The sequence below is a fragment of the Protomyctophum bolini genome, assembly GCF_963924005.1.
Source record: "Protomyctophum bolini genome assembly, chromosome: 15".
In the NCBI taxonomy this organism is placed as follows: domain Eukaryota; kingdom Metazoa; phylum Chordata; class Actinopteri; order Myctophiformes; family Myctophidae; genus Protomyctophum; species Protomyctophum bolini.
This window is the reverse complement of record NC_137876.1, coordinates 43,918,909-43,933,479: the sequence shown is the minus strand read 5'-3', so window position 1 is coordinate 43,933,479 and position 14,571 is coordinate 43,918,909. Positions and strand designations below refer to the sequence as shown.

At 38.5% G+C, this 14,571-nt stretch overlaps 2 long non-coding RNA genes across 2 annotated transcripts; both read right to left on the bottom strand.

Annotated features, from left to right (window-relative positions):
• Nucleotides 1-1,184: 1,184 nt before the first annotated feature.
• Nucleotides 1,185-6,460, bottom strand: LOC308330107. The gene is made up of 3 exons (XR_013965438.1): nt 4,700-6,460; nt 2,350-2,380; nt 1,185-1,834 (listed from the first exon to the last, which is right to left on the bottom strand). It is a non-coding gene; the product is annotated as an uncharacterized lncRNA (long non-coding RNA).
• A 973-nt stretch (nt 6,461-7,433) lies between these two features.
• Nucleotides 7,434-11,850, bottom strand: LOC308330108. The gene is made up of 3 exons (XR_013965439.1): nt 11,732-11,850; nt 10,316-10,474; nt 7,434-10,190 (listed from the first exon to the last, which is right to left on the bottom strand). It is a non-coding gene; the product is annotated as an uncharacterized lncRNA (long non-coding RNA).
• Between the last annotated feature and the right edge of the window lie 2,721 nt (nt 11,851-14,571).

The window sequence follows — 14,571 nt, the reverse complement described above, 5'->3', positions numbered from 1 at the left end:
ATTCCTGGAAAATACATCGTATTTAGTGCTGTTTTGACTATGGGATGCTTTAACTCTCGTCTCGTCAGATTGGCCTTTGTGTTGAATATGAGATGTCCCCGACAGATGTCCAACTTCACTGTGACTAACCTGTTTTACAGCATCAGTGTAGTACATCGGTTTCACATCATTGCAGCTGTGGGGAACATGCATTTGTTGACCTGGTATCACATCGTCAGATAATTTCAACTTGGACCAGTGTTGTTTTTTAGCTTGACTTTTTTTCCCTTTCCTCGGCATGGTAACGTTTTGTTCTTGTAGGCTATTTGTCACACTGGTAAACCTTAAATATTGCGTATAAGTTTGTGCTTTGCAATGTTTTTATGGTAACTTAATAGGGACTACGATATTCACAAATATCTTCAGAGAATGTAGTGATTGATACAGTAGGCTATAGTTCACTATGAACTTGTTCTATAGACACCCAGAAAATTATGAAACAATTGTTAATATAGGACCAGACGTCAACTGTAGTTTCACAGAATTCTACGTAATATACCAGATGTGAGCTACTGAAAACCACAATGCAATCTCAATCACTGAGGGACATTCACTATAGTACCAAACAGAAGCAAGTGATTTGTGTCACGTCCACTTACAGGCAATGTTATATAACCAGTGACCACAAATATGAACAGGAAAATAAGATAACAGGAATTGATTAGTGCAGCAGACAAAATTTAATCGGTGTACCTATAAGGTAACTATAAGTATATGCAGTTCAAATATAGATATGAAACACTACTTTTGTAGATTTAGTATTTGATCAAAGATTTGATTAAACTATGTATGCATAAACTGTACTAAGGAATGTGGAAATTATACCGTTTAGTTTTGAACCAATGAAATGATGTACAATTTTAACACAAGCAATAACCTTCAAGTAGTACTGAATAGTCAGATTAGTAATTCAATATTCAGTGGATATAGGCTAAATATATTGATGAATTATGTCAAATATATATTTTTAATGTATACACTCTTTAAATATAGCAGTTACTTCAGTTGATGGGACACTGTTCAATAGAATGCACTCTGGATTAGTACAAAGTGTTCCTGTCGGAGTTGCAAATAGGTTAATTATCACAAACAGAACTCTAAACAAGCCTATCAAACTACCATATATTTTGTTTTTATTTAGTATATTTTATTATAAAGAACCTGAACAATGACCGGAGCGTGGTCTTGCTAGGAGTACAGACTACTAATGTTAAGAGTATTTAATTCTGAACAGATTGTGAAATGTGAGTGCTTTGATGATCGTGATCCAGTATCCAGTACGTAGTCCAGTCCTGGTTCAGTATGTAGAGTGCAGACACCAAGCTGATGAGTTGAGGCTGAGTTCGTATCCGGATAGTTGGCCAGTTTGTATATCAACGTATATCAGTTTGTATATCAATGTCAACATCAAGGATTGGTATATAAGGATTGGTATATCAAGGTTTGTATATCAAGGGTTGTATATCAAGGGTTGTATATCAAGAGTTGTATATCAAGGGTTGTATATCAAGAGTTGTATATCAAGAGTTGTATATCAAGGGTTGTATATCAAGAGTTGTAAATCAAGGTTTGTATATCAAGGGTTGTATAATTTATCAAGAGTTGTATCAAGGTTTGTATGAGGTATGACCAGAGCAAGTCTCAAGAGTTGCTCCCAACTCTGAGACTTCTCCGAGCGAGAGAGAGAAAGGGTAGAGACAAAAGACAGAGGCAGAGAGATAGCAGGGTTTGGGGTGTTGGGTTAAGAGGAAAAACAGGATCCACTGGAACCCAGGGTTCACTGCACAAGGTTTACCTGAAAGAAATAATATTCATAGTCACGTTTATACAAGTATATCAGTAACATAAATGCATAAGCAAGATAGTAGAAAAAACTTGTAGGTCTGCTATTTTTGAAAAACAAACTACTGACATTTTTTAGAATCTGATCTCAGGTCAGAATGGGTTAATCAGACCAGTGTGTGTCCAGTGGAAACCTCGTATGAATCTGATCTCAGGTCAGAATGGGTTAAAGGCCTATTCATAGTGTGGATTTTCGGTGGCGAGGTGACCACTGGAGCTGAAATAGCGTGGAGCGGTGGCGAGTAAAAACAGAGAGTAGGGCTGAGGTGGTGGCCGTGGTAGGCTCTTCACCGCAGCTCAGTGACGTCATGTTGTAGTTCGGTGGTCACCTAACCACTGAAAGTCCATACTAGGAATAACACCTTTGTGTGTCAAAATTATGTGTGTGACATCACTTCTTGCACCTATATTCAACTTGAATACAAATATTGTGTAAAAACATTATCAGTGTTGATAACTAATACTTACTCAAGTGTAGCACAACAGCAACCAGCTACGTCTGCAGAATGAAAAGGAGAAAATCAGCAATTACTTAATTGTTCAAAGAATATTTTTATTTTGTTGAGATCTGGCACCAGATTCTACAATATGTCTTCCAAAACCTTATCAGTGGTTCTCAAACCATTTCATGTCATGGAAGGACCCCGAGAATTATCTGTATTTTGCCACAGACCCCATCTGAAAATATGTTGTAGCAGGGACCCCCCCAGAAGCAAAGATTTGAGTTAAAGAAAACAAGCTACAAGCTCGTAGCGCAGCACTCAGAGCATGTAGATCTGCCATTTTTCAGGTAAAGTTTATAGTCATGGTTAAAAGCTATAGGGTGACACAGATGTATCCTCAGGTCTAATTGGGTTAATAGACCATTTACAATCATTTCCTGGTAAAGGAGTAAAGTCCAATGCACACTGCTGCATATTTATAACTAAATGGCTTACATTGTAACAGCTTGCATTCAATCAGTCTGCTCCAATTTAAACACTTCACAGTTTCAACCTATCGTTCAATTGGCCATCACTAACACATTGCTATCCTCTGCGACAAAGTGGGTAGGCAGGAATGGTGTCATCTTATGAGTATTAGTGATGACCACTTAAAGCTAGGTTGACAGTTGGTCATTTAAAGCAGTGGTTCTCAAAGTGGGGTCTGGGTTTTGGAAACCCCCAGGGTTCCTTGAGGGGGTTCCCAGCAAAAAGAGTTAATGTAGCATCTAAATCAATGCAAGCACTTCAACATACTTTGGCCATTTGAAAATAGCAAATGAGCATGCAGTTCTGTTTAAAAAGAAAAATGTGTTCCTGGCACATATTTTCATACTTTTTTTGGGGCCCTTGAAATCAAAAGACCTTATTACTTAATATCCTAAAATACTAAAACGTCAACCACATTAAATCAGTAAGGCACTGATTTCACATTTACACGGGAACCCCTTTTGGTGTTAGCACTATGTTATGCTTTAGCTATTTAAAAATAGCAGATCTACAAGCTCATAGCGCGCGCTACGAGCTTGTAGGTCTGCTATTTTTTTTTAATCGAAGAACGACTGACAGAAACATAGCTTTTTCAGAAAATTCATTTTCAAACAGACATTTTGTAGAATTTGATCTCAGGTCAGAATGGGTTAAATATGGTTTGTATTCAATCCACTGGGAGAAAAAAGTATTGCACCTGTACTACCTGCATGATGCATGTGAATCAAACCTGTAAACCTCAGTAGATTTGTGATCAGCTGGTAAATAGCATAGCTCTGTACATTTTGACATGAGGTGTTGCGGTAACACAAAATGCACCATTTATCTACACCTCATATGTCAAAACACGTTACCAACAAGAATCTGTATGATGGAATACCAAGGGTGTGCGAGACAATAGCAGCGAGGAGAATGAGACTAGCAGGACACAGACACCCAAGCTCAAAATCTTGGCCACTTGTTCACTCACAGTAGCATGGCAGCATCACCGTGAAATGAATTGGTGACCTGCTGAAATAGGTGACAATCGTGTAGACATCATATAACGTCAGTGTCCGAACATAAATCATTGCCGTTTGTTTGAGTGCGAGTGTGTTGAGTGTGAGTGAACAAGTGGCTGAGATTTTGGGCATTGGGATTTGGCATTAGAGCTGTCAGCCAGCATGTTAGTATAAGGATGTCCCACATTAACTTATGTGGACATACTCAAGAACAAGGCAGGAGCACAAAGCACCAATGAGCTGGCCAGATCTATGGAGAACCAGGATGACTGGTCTGGGACGACCTAGAGGTGTTGTGAGCTGAAAATCAGACCTGCAAGCTCACATTCTGGCCATAGCTTAGTGAGTAGAGGCCACCGGGTAAATTGAACGTCAACCGTTCACATCCCACATTGTGAGCTTGTAGATTTAATTTCAGTGATTGACGATGCATACATCTGGGTTAAATCGTGAGGATTGTACAGTCCAATACAGTTTAGCGTTCAGTGATTCTCAACCTTTTTAACTTCATGGAAACCCCAGTTTGATATGCATTATGCCACAGAGCCCCATTTGATCCAAATTTATCTATATCTCTGGGATCCCAATCTTCACTGTAAAATGCTGTGTCAATGTATCGCCCTGTGTGAAGTGTGGAAGAGAATGCAAATCCCATATAGGTCTATTCACCCACACCCGACACTTCACCAGAAGCAGAAAACCATAGACAAAAGGTAGACGCATCTTCCGGCTCTGAATCTCGAGGGAGGCGATATTGGTAAGCTTTCCCCGAGATTCCAGTGATGTTTGGTAGGCCATTCATGGCCATTTATCTGCAAACATTAAGCTGATACATTTAATACTTACTCAGAAGGTAGGGTGGTGTCGTTTGATCTGCAGATTGAAGGAGATAGAAGAAATTGATCAGTTTGTAGTTGCTATACATGCAGAATTTGTATTTGTTCATTTCCATTCTTTTCTTTTTTAACCCATTGTGGGCGGGAACTTTTGGTGTTGGCATTATGTTATGCTTTAGCTATTGAAAAATAGCAGATCTACAAGCTCATAGTGTGCCACCGAGTGGCGCGCTACAAGCTTGTAGGTAGGTCTGCTATTTTTTTTAAACCGAAGAACCACTGACATAGAAACAGCTTTTTCAGAAAACTGTCAAGATGTGGAAGACATTTATAGAATCTGATCTCAGGTCAAAATGGTTTAATAAGAATTTGAAGGTCTTCAAAAACCATAGGTTAGGTTCAGCAACATTTTCTGTTCATTACCTGCATGATCAATGCATAGAACTCTCAGTAATATACCTCAGTAATTGTTTTGTGGCATCAGCTGGTAAACAGCACAGCTCTGTACAATTTAACTGATATTTCAGCATATGAGGTGTTGCATGCCGAATAAGGCTTATCTACAAGCACAGTGTGTTGCAAGCTTGTAGATCTGCTATTTTTTTTTTTTTTAAGTAAATTTTATTTAAAGAGTATGACATGTAATTTTCACAGACAGAGAATATGACTCTTCGTTTTTTTACATTTTCTCCCACAACTCCTTTCCCAGTCGTCCCCACCCACCCACCATCTTTCCCCACGAGGCCAGACATACAAACAACATATAAACACAGGTATAAAACCAATAGGTTGAGTACAAAACAATACACACTACATACAGTATATACACAGGTATAAAACCAATAGGTAGACAAGATACTAAAATACAAAGAAAGGGATCATATGGTTATGATTAATAAACAACTTCAATGGGGGGTAAAATTAAGGGTAATAATAAAGATCTGCTATTTTTGTCATACAATACTAATAAGGGACAGCAGAGGGGCACAGCGTTCTACAGGGAGGGAGGAATAATGTGATCACATTCTTGCTGCAGTCAAGTGAGTGGACTCCAGCAAATCCCAGTAACTAATAGTAATAGCCACCATGGACGGGCAACAGCTTCATGTCCATGTCTCACAGCACACGCATGCTAAAATGACTCCACATTTTAACTCACTATTTCTCATTGAAAACAATGCTGAGCCTGAAACTGAACTCAACCGGATTGAACCATTTCCATGTCTGTTATGCAAAACATCCACTAGATGGCTCTGTGGCTTCACACACCATGATATACAAGTCAGACAGCTAAATCACTCTATGTGGGCTCTGTTTTGCCAGAGTTTCAACGGTGAAATTGTTTTTTGGGAGATGCTCACCTTACTTTGTTATACCAATATGTCTGATAAAAAATAAAAAATAAAGGCTGAAATCTTAAATGACAGAATCTGAAACAAATCATTCATTTTATCTGCATGATGGATAAATAGAACTCTTATACCACCGTAATTGTTTTGTGCCATCAGCTGGCAAACGGCAGTTCTGTACACCGGGTGGTACACAGGACCAGTGATTTCCAACATTTTTTGCTTTGAGGAACCCCCAGTTTGATATGCATTTACGCCACATAATGCCCAATTTGATACAATTACTTTAAGCAAATAATCAGTTATTTGTTTTCAATATTAAGTAAAAAAAACAAGCTCACAACTTGCCATCATGCAAGCTTGTAGATCGGCTATTTTTGAATGGCCAGAGTATAAAAGACTTTAGTAATAATAATGTATATCGGCAAAGTAAAATTGTTAATTACCTTCATGGTGTCATGTTTTTGTTCATTAAATGAATGATTGTTTCAGTTTATAAGAATACACATGTTCTTACTTGTAAAATGAGTAGTCACCAGGAGTAACGGAGGGTCGCCGGGAGGGAGGTGGGGGAGTGGGAGGAGATAGAGGAGAAAATAGGTTAAGATAGGAATAGGTTAAGATACTCAGTTCTCAAAACCATTAGCCATAACATTGTTTACATCATACAAGAGATCTAATATCTCTAAATATTATGATGAATTGAACATGGTGGAGCATTACAAGTGTAATGCTTTATGGTATATTCCACAGTTAATACTTTTATATTGAGTTGTGCTTGAAATGTACTGTAATTTTGCAAACTGTTAATAATACTGATTAACGGTGTAATAAATTCATAGAACTGACTACTAACAATGTAAACATTACAACAATTAAACTCAAACGGACACACAGCACCGGCACGCTCTAAATGCAACATGCATGATTTAACGATAGCTTGATTGTTACTTCGCAAATTATAGCTCAAACTATGATAGCCTAGTTGGCTAGCTCAATATAGAGTTGTGAGTCTGACATTACAACAATTTCACTGTTCCGCCCCGATTTAGAATGACTGAACGTCATAACAGTAACAGTTTTATTTGCTTTATCTTTTAAACAAACTGCCTACGTGAGTACGTGTGTTGCCGCTCGAGCCTCGTTGCACGCTATCCTTAGCCATTAGCTTATTGTTAGTACATAAGTTAGCCTGGCCAACATAGCCTGATAGCATGACTAAAACGTAAATAAACGAACACATAAAGACACATACTGGTGCCGGGTGCTGAGTAATAAACTGGGTTAAACGCAATTTGTCCATTTAGGTATTACATTGTACTACTCCATCTATTTAAAGTGACCATAGCGATTAGCGACCATTTACCTTGAGTTCACAAGAGGAAGTGATGTAATCCGCGGTGTCGCAGATACGGGCATCCGCCCAAAACGCCGTGCCTTTCATACATTGTCAAGATAAAATAAATAAATGGACAGTTGAACGTTATCTGGATTCAATATATATAATTACAATTGTTTTATGAAGACAGAAAAGTACTCACGTTTTGTAAATAATCCAAAATGAAGTTAATGAAACATTCTGTTCCAGTAAAAAGTCCAGAATTCAAAATATACTAAAAGCACAAGTGTTGGTATCAAACTAGAAAGAAAGTACTCTTTGTGCAGAATGTGTAATAATTACACATTCTGCATCGAGTACAATAATATGTACTATAGAATATATTTTAAATAGCAGATTGATTTATTAACAGTTTGCAGAATTACTGTACATATCTGTCTATTCACTGTATATATATTTTTTTCCCTTTTCGCTTCCTATATTTTAACTACATAGAAGTGTATTTGTTTGTCTCTAAATGTTTTGATGAATTGAACAATGTGGACCCTGTTGTAAACAAGTGTGAGGCTTAATTGGTCGTCCACTCACAGTTAACAGTCTTTGTATTGAGTTTGTGCTTGAAATGTACTGTAATTCTGCAAACTGTTAATAAAGATTTCAATCAATCAATATCAATACAAAAACTGTTAGCTGTGAGTGGACGACACCTTAAGCATTACTTGTTTACAAGAGGGCCCACCATTTTCAATTCATCAAAACAAGGGACGTACGAATATACATAGGCCTATAAGCTAGTCTATTTTCAAATGACCAAAATGTATAGTCTACTGCTGAAGCGGTTAATGTTTTGTAATATATATATATACATATACAAGTACGAACATGTTTGTACCAAAAGCTTTACACCAAATATATATATTTTTTTAAATCCTACAAACTAACTATAGTAGCCTAAATAAAGCTGTCAAAGAAATGTTGTTGGGTAAAAATACAATATTTGGATCTGAGACTGTAGTGGAGTTAAGTAGCCTCCTTAAGTGAAGTACAAATACCTCAAAATTAAGCAGCCTACAGTACTTACGTAAATGTACAGATTCACTGCACCATTCTGCCATTATTGAAAATCTGTTTTCAATTTTCTCGCACATGCACGCATCAAAAACAATAGCCTACCAATTAAGATCAGCCCGAGTAATATTCTTATTAAGTGACACGTGACCATTGATTTGATTTGAGAATATAAATTCAGTGGTAACGCTCTTGTATTTAAGTACATTTATCTATTACAGATTGTACATTACCTGTTAAACCGTGAGGCATTGATAGACTATAACGTGTACATAAACTTCAGATTAACAGTTCAAATTACATAGCATTCCGAATATTGATGCATTGCTGCCTCCTGCTGGACATTTTATCCACAAGCAGCGCTAGTACTTGACAACGGTTTTAACCAAGTGCATATTGAACATCAAATTTGAAGTCTATCAAATGAATTGCAGATTCATAATTTGATGATTTGCCATTTCGCTCTAGCTTGTGGAGCTGACAACTAATTTCACCCACTTCTTTACATTTGTAAACCTGATATGCTTCCATTTAAGATCATAATTATGTGATCTAACACCATTTTGTTTTCAAGTGACAAATCTGCACAGCATGCTGAACATACAAATATTTCTAGTCCCTCTTATCAGGGTTTCACTGCAACACCATTTTTTACTTATTTGAATAGCCTTCAATGTCTTTGATCCAGCGAAATGGCTCAGGTGATACATTCAGTCTAGGGGCACTACCACATACATATTGATAAAAAATATACACACAAAAGTTGGTCACTATCAAAGTGAGTGAGACAACCACAGTGGATAGCTGGCTAACACCTGCTCCAATATAAACCATACAAATATGCAGTATGAATAAAATAAACATACAACACATTCTCATTTCTGTCACATAGGCCTACATGGAATCTGTGTGCAAACATGTAGTGGAAAAAATAACAGATCAGTTTTATAATTAGTACTTGTCTTTCAATGTTCACTTTCAACTCTGTGAAATAGTTAGTATACTGAGAATATATAGTTAAACTGTCCCTTTACGATCTTTGTTGGGTACATGATTAGGGCCGATTCATACTCCTATTTTAGAGCCGAATAAAAGTCAGTTCGGCGCTGTAGAGCCTACAATGTGACGTCATTTGAGGTTCGGGTACCGTCCTAAAGTCAGCTCTTCTGTGCTAATGAACATTTCTGACGAGCCGAAATCATTTCGGCACTACAGCTCTGAAACAGCAGTAAAATAGGAGTATGAATCAGCCCTTAGTTTATACTTTTAAGGGGGCGCATTATGCTGTGGCACAAAGTTATCCTGTCACCATGGCAGATGAGCAAGTGGGAAAAACCCTACAGAACACAAATTATACAACCATCAAGGACTGTCAATACAATAATGTTTTTGTGTAATTATATTGCCTAGATTTGAATATCCTATATAAAATACATGTTCTCTAGGCTTACTCATCTGAACCCTAATCACAAATATCATGTTTGTACACCAGTGAAAGAGATGACCCTGTGAGTATGTATACATGTCGGACAGAAACCCTGTAAAGATCAAAAGATGTGACACAATTTCAGCTTGAAGATGAGGTATTTTTTCACCATCTTCATGGAATGTAAACTCTTCTTCAGCTCTTGCAACAGCTCCTCTTTTACACTTCTCCTTCACCCGTTTACATTTCTCTCCATCTCAGCCTGGGCTCCTGTCACTGCCTTGCTCACCGCCTGCCTCTTCTCCATCTCTGAACGCAGCTGTGGCAGACAGAGACACACACATTTGTATTTACTCTACATGTGTTGTGAGGACAAGATATTAGGATGGCATTGAAAATAAAGCTGGCGTTGGCTATTGAGAAAAAGCAGATATACAAGCTCACAGCGTGTTACTCTGTGCCACGCTGCAAGCGTGTACATCTGCTATTTTTGAACATTTTGGTCTGCGTCGAGACGACAGCTTCTCAGGCTGCTGTATTGGGGCATGAGGAGACGGGGCTCTCCTGGCTGAGGATCACTGCTTCCATCTCAGGCCCTGGATCCTTGGTGTGATGGAAACACAAGAGAAATTTAGTGGAAATTTGCTCCATGTATGTGCGCATGTCAACATACGTAGTTTCCACATTAACACAATCGGCACTGGGATTTCTTTCAAAATAGAAGCTAGGGGTGCCGGGAAGATATGGCCGCTTTTACTCTGTAAGCACCCCCCACCCCATTCCAGACATATCTTTGCTTGCTTACCTCACTAAGATTACGATAAAGTCGCTGATGATCACTCGCTTCATGTTTTCATTTTCAACGTGAGGCATGTTGAATTCAGAAATTAAGAGTTTTTTCTTTGTGAGAGGTAAACATTATCTATTGATTGATTGATACTTTATTAACAGCCTTTTGGCCACCCATAGGCTTGTTTCCATTGTGGTCTTCTGTATAATATCGGAATCGGTCAGAATCTGTATCTGCAGATATATAATCAGATGGGATATCGGTCATAATTTCATAATGTGCACACCTAGAAATTAATTTAATGGAAGATAATCAAGCATTGTGCACATGTGTTAATTAGAATAGATGTTCTATACTTAGTCTATATTTGTATGTGATGTGTAAGTATAGCAAAACTGTGTACATTATACCCACACAAATACATTTCTAAACTCAGTTATATTTACGCTAGTGTTTGGCATTATACACTAGTCACTAGTATGTCTATTAGCAAGTGTATATCGGAGAACATAATGATCATGATGTTCATGTAATGTATCGTTTACTGTGATGGCTACAACATAACTGTATGATAAATTAATGCTAATAATACTACCAATATTATAGATTCATAGCTCACCATATGGTCACGAATGTTTCAATTGTGCTCGGGCAGGTATTAGCAAACGTGAGCACTTTATATTTGAACTATGAACGTTTATGCAGACTTTGTCATTCAAGTTCCACCATGACAGATAAACCAACCACAGCTAATATAGCTTACTGAATGAGATGCGGATGAGAAACGTAACATAACATCAGATTATAACTAAGGATCCGTGGTAATGATTCATGATCCAATAAGCTACTTTATCACATAAACACGTGCATTTAGATTTTACCAATTGACATAGATTGTATCGTATTTATAGTTGAAACGTTAACCTGGCGTTAGCTAGCCAGCATTAGCATTAGCGCTAGTGTGACTTTAGTCTAACACAACTACATAAATCAACATTTGACGAGAGCTACGGACCACGTTAAATCATTGTATTTACCCATAATGTCACACATCTATTGATTATTCTTACCATAAGCTTGTCAAGGATTTCATCCAACACCCACATGCAGTTGACCCATTACCACGGGTGTCCAACTCTTAGAGGTCCAACTGTCCAATATTAGTTGTTGTGCATAGCTCAGGCATAGCTATGGCAAATCAGTATCACTATTCACTTCCGGTTCAAGGTTAAAATAATTCTATAGGAAGGTTACCTATTTTCATTGATGCATATATCAAAGTATTACAACTATTTTAACCTGAAATACAGAATAGCAGAAATCTAAATCTAAATAATAAAGGTTTACATTGAGCATCAACTTTCTAACCGTTTATATGACTTTTTTTTTGCATAGTACTGTATATTTGTATATATTTGTCATTAAATGTCCCATGAACTGAATAGGAAGGACTCCAATATATAACCAATTAAGCCATAGCCCTTTCGTGGGTTTTAAATCCTCTTAGCAGACCTTGTATTGAACTCTATTTAGTGTACTTTTTTCGGCCAACTGGTAATGAAGTTATAATAAAGTAGGCATATTCAATAAATCAAGCAATGACATTCATTGTCTGTATTATGTTATTAAAACAGTGAAAGAGTTGGTCTTTCCCCCCTGAAACAATGTGTGAGTCTTGGTTGGGATAAAGAAAGCAAGTATTATTTAAGTAGTATTAAATTTATTTCGTGAACAAGAAATAATGAATGGATGAATGAACATACAATAGGCCTAATAATAAAATAATAATAATAAAACAATAAAAAGCAAATCTTTTGCACGTTTTTTTTTGCCTATGACCCCGTGCGGGGGAGAGGGTAGGCCTACGGTGCCCCAAAATAGGAGAGGAAAACACTGTCTTAATGCTCCTAGACGACAACAGCGTCGTCAACATTTCCCTGGCCAAAAAAAAAAGAAAAAAAAAAATTAGTTTTGAAAACAAGGAAGCTGCTCCTGGTCCTCTTCCTCCTCCTCGACCAGGGCGATGTTGACGTTCCCTTGGTCAAAGGTGAACGTAGCCCTTCGGGGGAATTCCACTTCAGGGGGGAAAATGTCTCGAAATTTGGCCAGGGAAATGTTGACGACACTGTTGTCGTCTAGGAGCAGCTCCATCCCCTCGTCGATCTCCATCACTCCGAGGACCACCCCTTCCCTGCACTCCACCGCATTCTGTAGAAATCAAACAAATTTGTTTTCAGTCATTATATCCTATGCATATAGGGCCTTTCACTGTGTCTATCCCAATGTTGGAGCTGCAATGATAGATCGAGGGATTATCGAGCGGGGGAAATGCAATATATATATATTGGTTTGGTTAGCTCTTTTTTTGTGTTTGGGTTGAAATGTTTCACAGCCTGTAGTGTACATACGATAGATAGGCTATTATTATGTTCAAATCTAGACAATATAATAACACTAACATCATACTGTTACAAACATTATTATTCTAAATGACAATATAGTAGCCTATTACCTCAATGTTGGTGAAATTCGTTGTCTGGAACGACGTTCCAGCGGCAGAGGCTTTCATTCTCATGGCCGTCAACCGGACCATGTTTCCCATTTCGAGGCATGGTGACAATATTGCCTCCCGCCACAGGACCACCGTCCCCTCGTGTCCTTTCTGCAATGAAAGAATCACATAGCCATGGGCTTAAAGTATAGGCCTACGAGTATTTATATACGGATATTAACTATTTCACGAAGTTGAAAGTTAACACTGTCACTGAAAGACAATTAAGTAAAACTTACCTCCGTTATTTTTATGGTCTGGACCGGGCAGGGCGCTCCCTTCTCCCCGGCAAACCTGCGGACTGCTTCCATCTGTATATGTGACAGAAATGAGGAGACATACCGTCACATACGCATAGCAAAAAATTTAAATGATATCCATATTCATTCATTTGTTGCATGCGTGCTTATATAGGCCTACTGTATATTTTTACGGTGTATAAAATTGGAACATATTATGTTAAGGCTACTTTTACGGGTAGCCTAGTATATACCGTTCAACATTCCAAATATTAAATATAATAATAATAATAATGATAATAATATAATGGTCGACTTACAGCTGTAATGTGGCCCGTAATTGTCACCAGGCCTGGCAGGATTTGGTTGGCTGCATCTGCCAGGGAAACAGCCTGGCACGGGGGGTCCAGGAGCGCCGCGCACTGTGCCTCCATCTCTGGGCTGATGTTGAGGTCCCTGGTTAAATAAAAGCCCGTGTCCCTGGCACACTGCAGGCTGCCCACCCCACCATACTGCGCTATTCTATAGTTTCGGAGAATATAGGTCTTCCCCGCCTTCACCTTTGGGGCTTGCTGCTCGAAAAGTAGCATTTTCGAGCAGCAAGCCCCATCGGTGAAGGCGGCATACGAATTATTGGCGACCTTAGCGGCCTTCACCCCCTCGTCAGCTGTGAAGTCCCACTGCAGGACTTTTTTAGTCTCTTTGACGCTGGCCGCCTTCAGCGTTAGAGTCGGGTGCCGCGCATAAGGATCTGAATTCGGCCTCGCCTGCAGTGCTGCCCTCAATGCCATGTTATTTTTGGTGGTCGAGTCGATGTTGTCGTTGTCTTTGTCAGAGTAGAGTGTCAGGCAAGCAAGCAGAATGGCAAACCATGGCCTTTTTAAAGTAGCTAGCAGGTGCACTGAAAGAGGTGCCGAACCAAACAATCGATGAGTTCAGGTAAACAATCTCGGGTTCAGCAGGTGCACACGTTCACAGAACAACAACAATGTTATAAACAAAGTTGAAGCTTAACTTTTGTTAACCCTTGAGAGGTTCATCTTGATAATTTCTACCGCTATAGCCTATAGGTTTTTACACCCACAACTCTGGGGTCAGCGAAATGTCTGGTTTCCAGTCC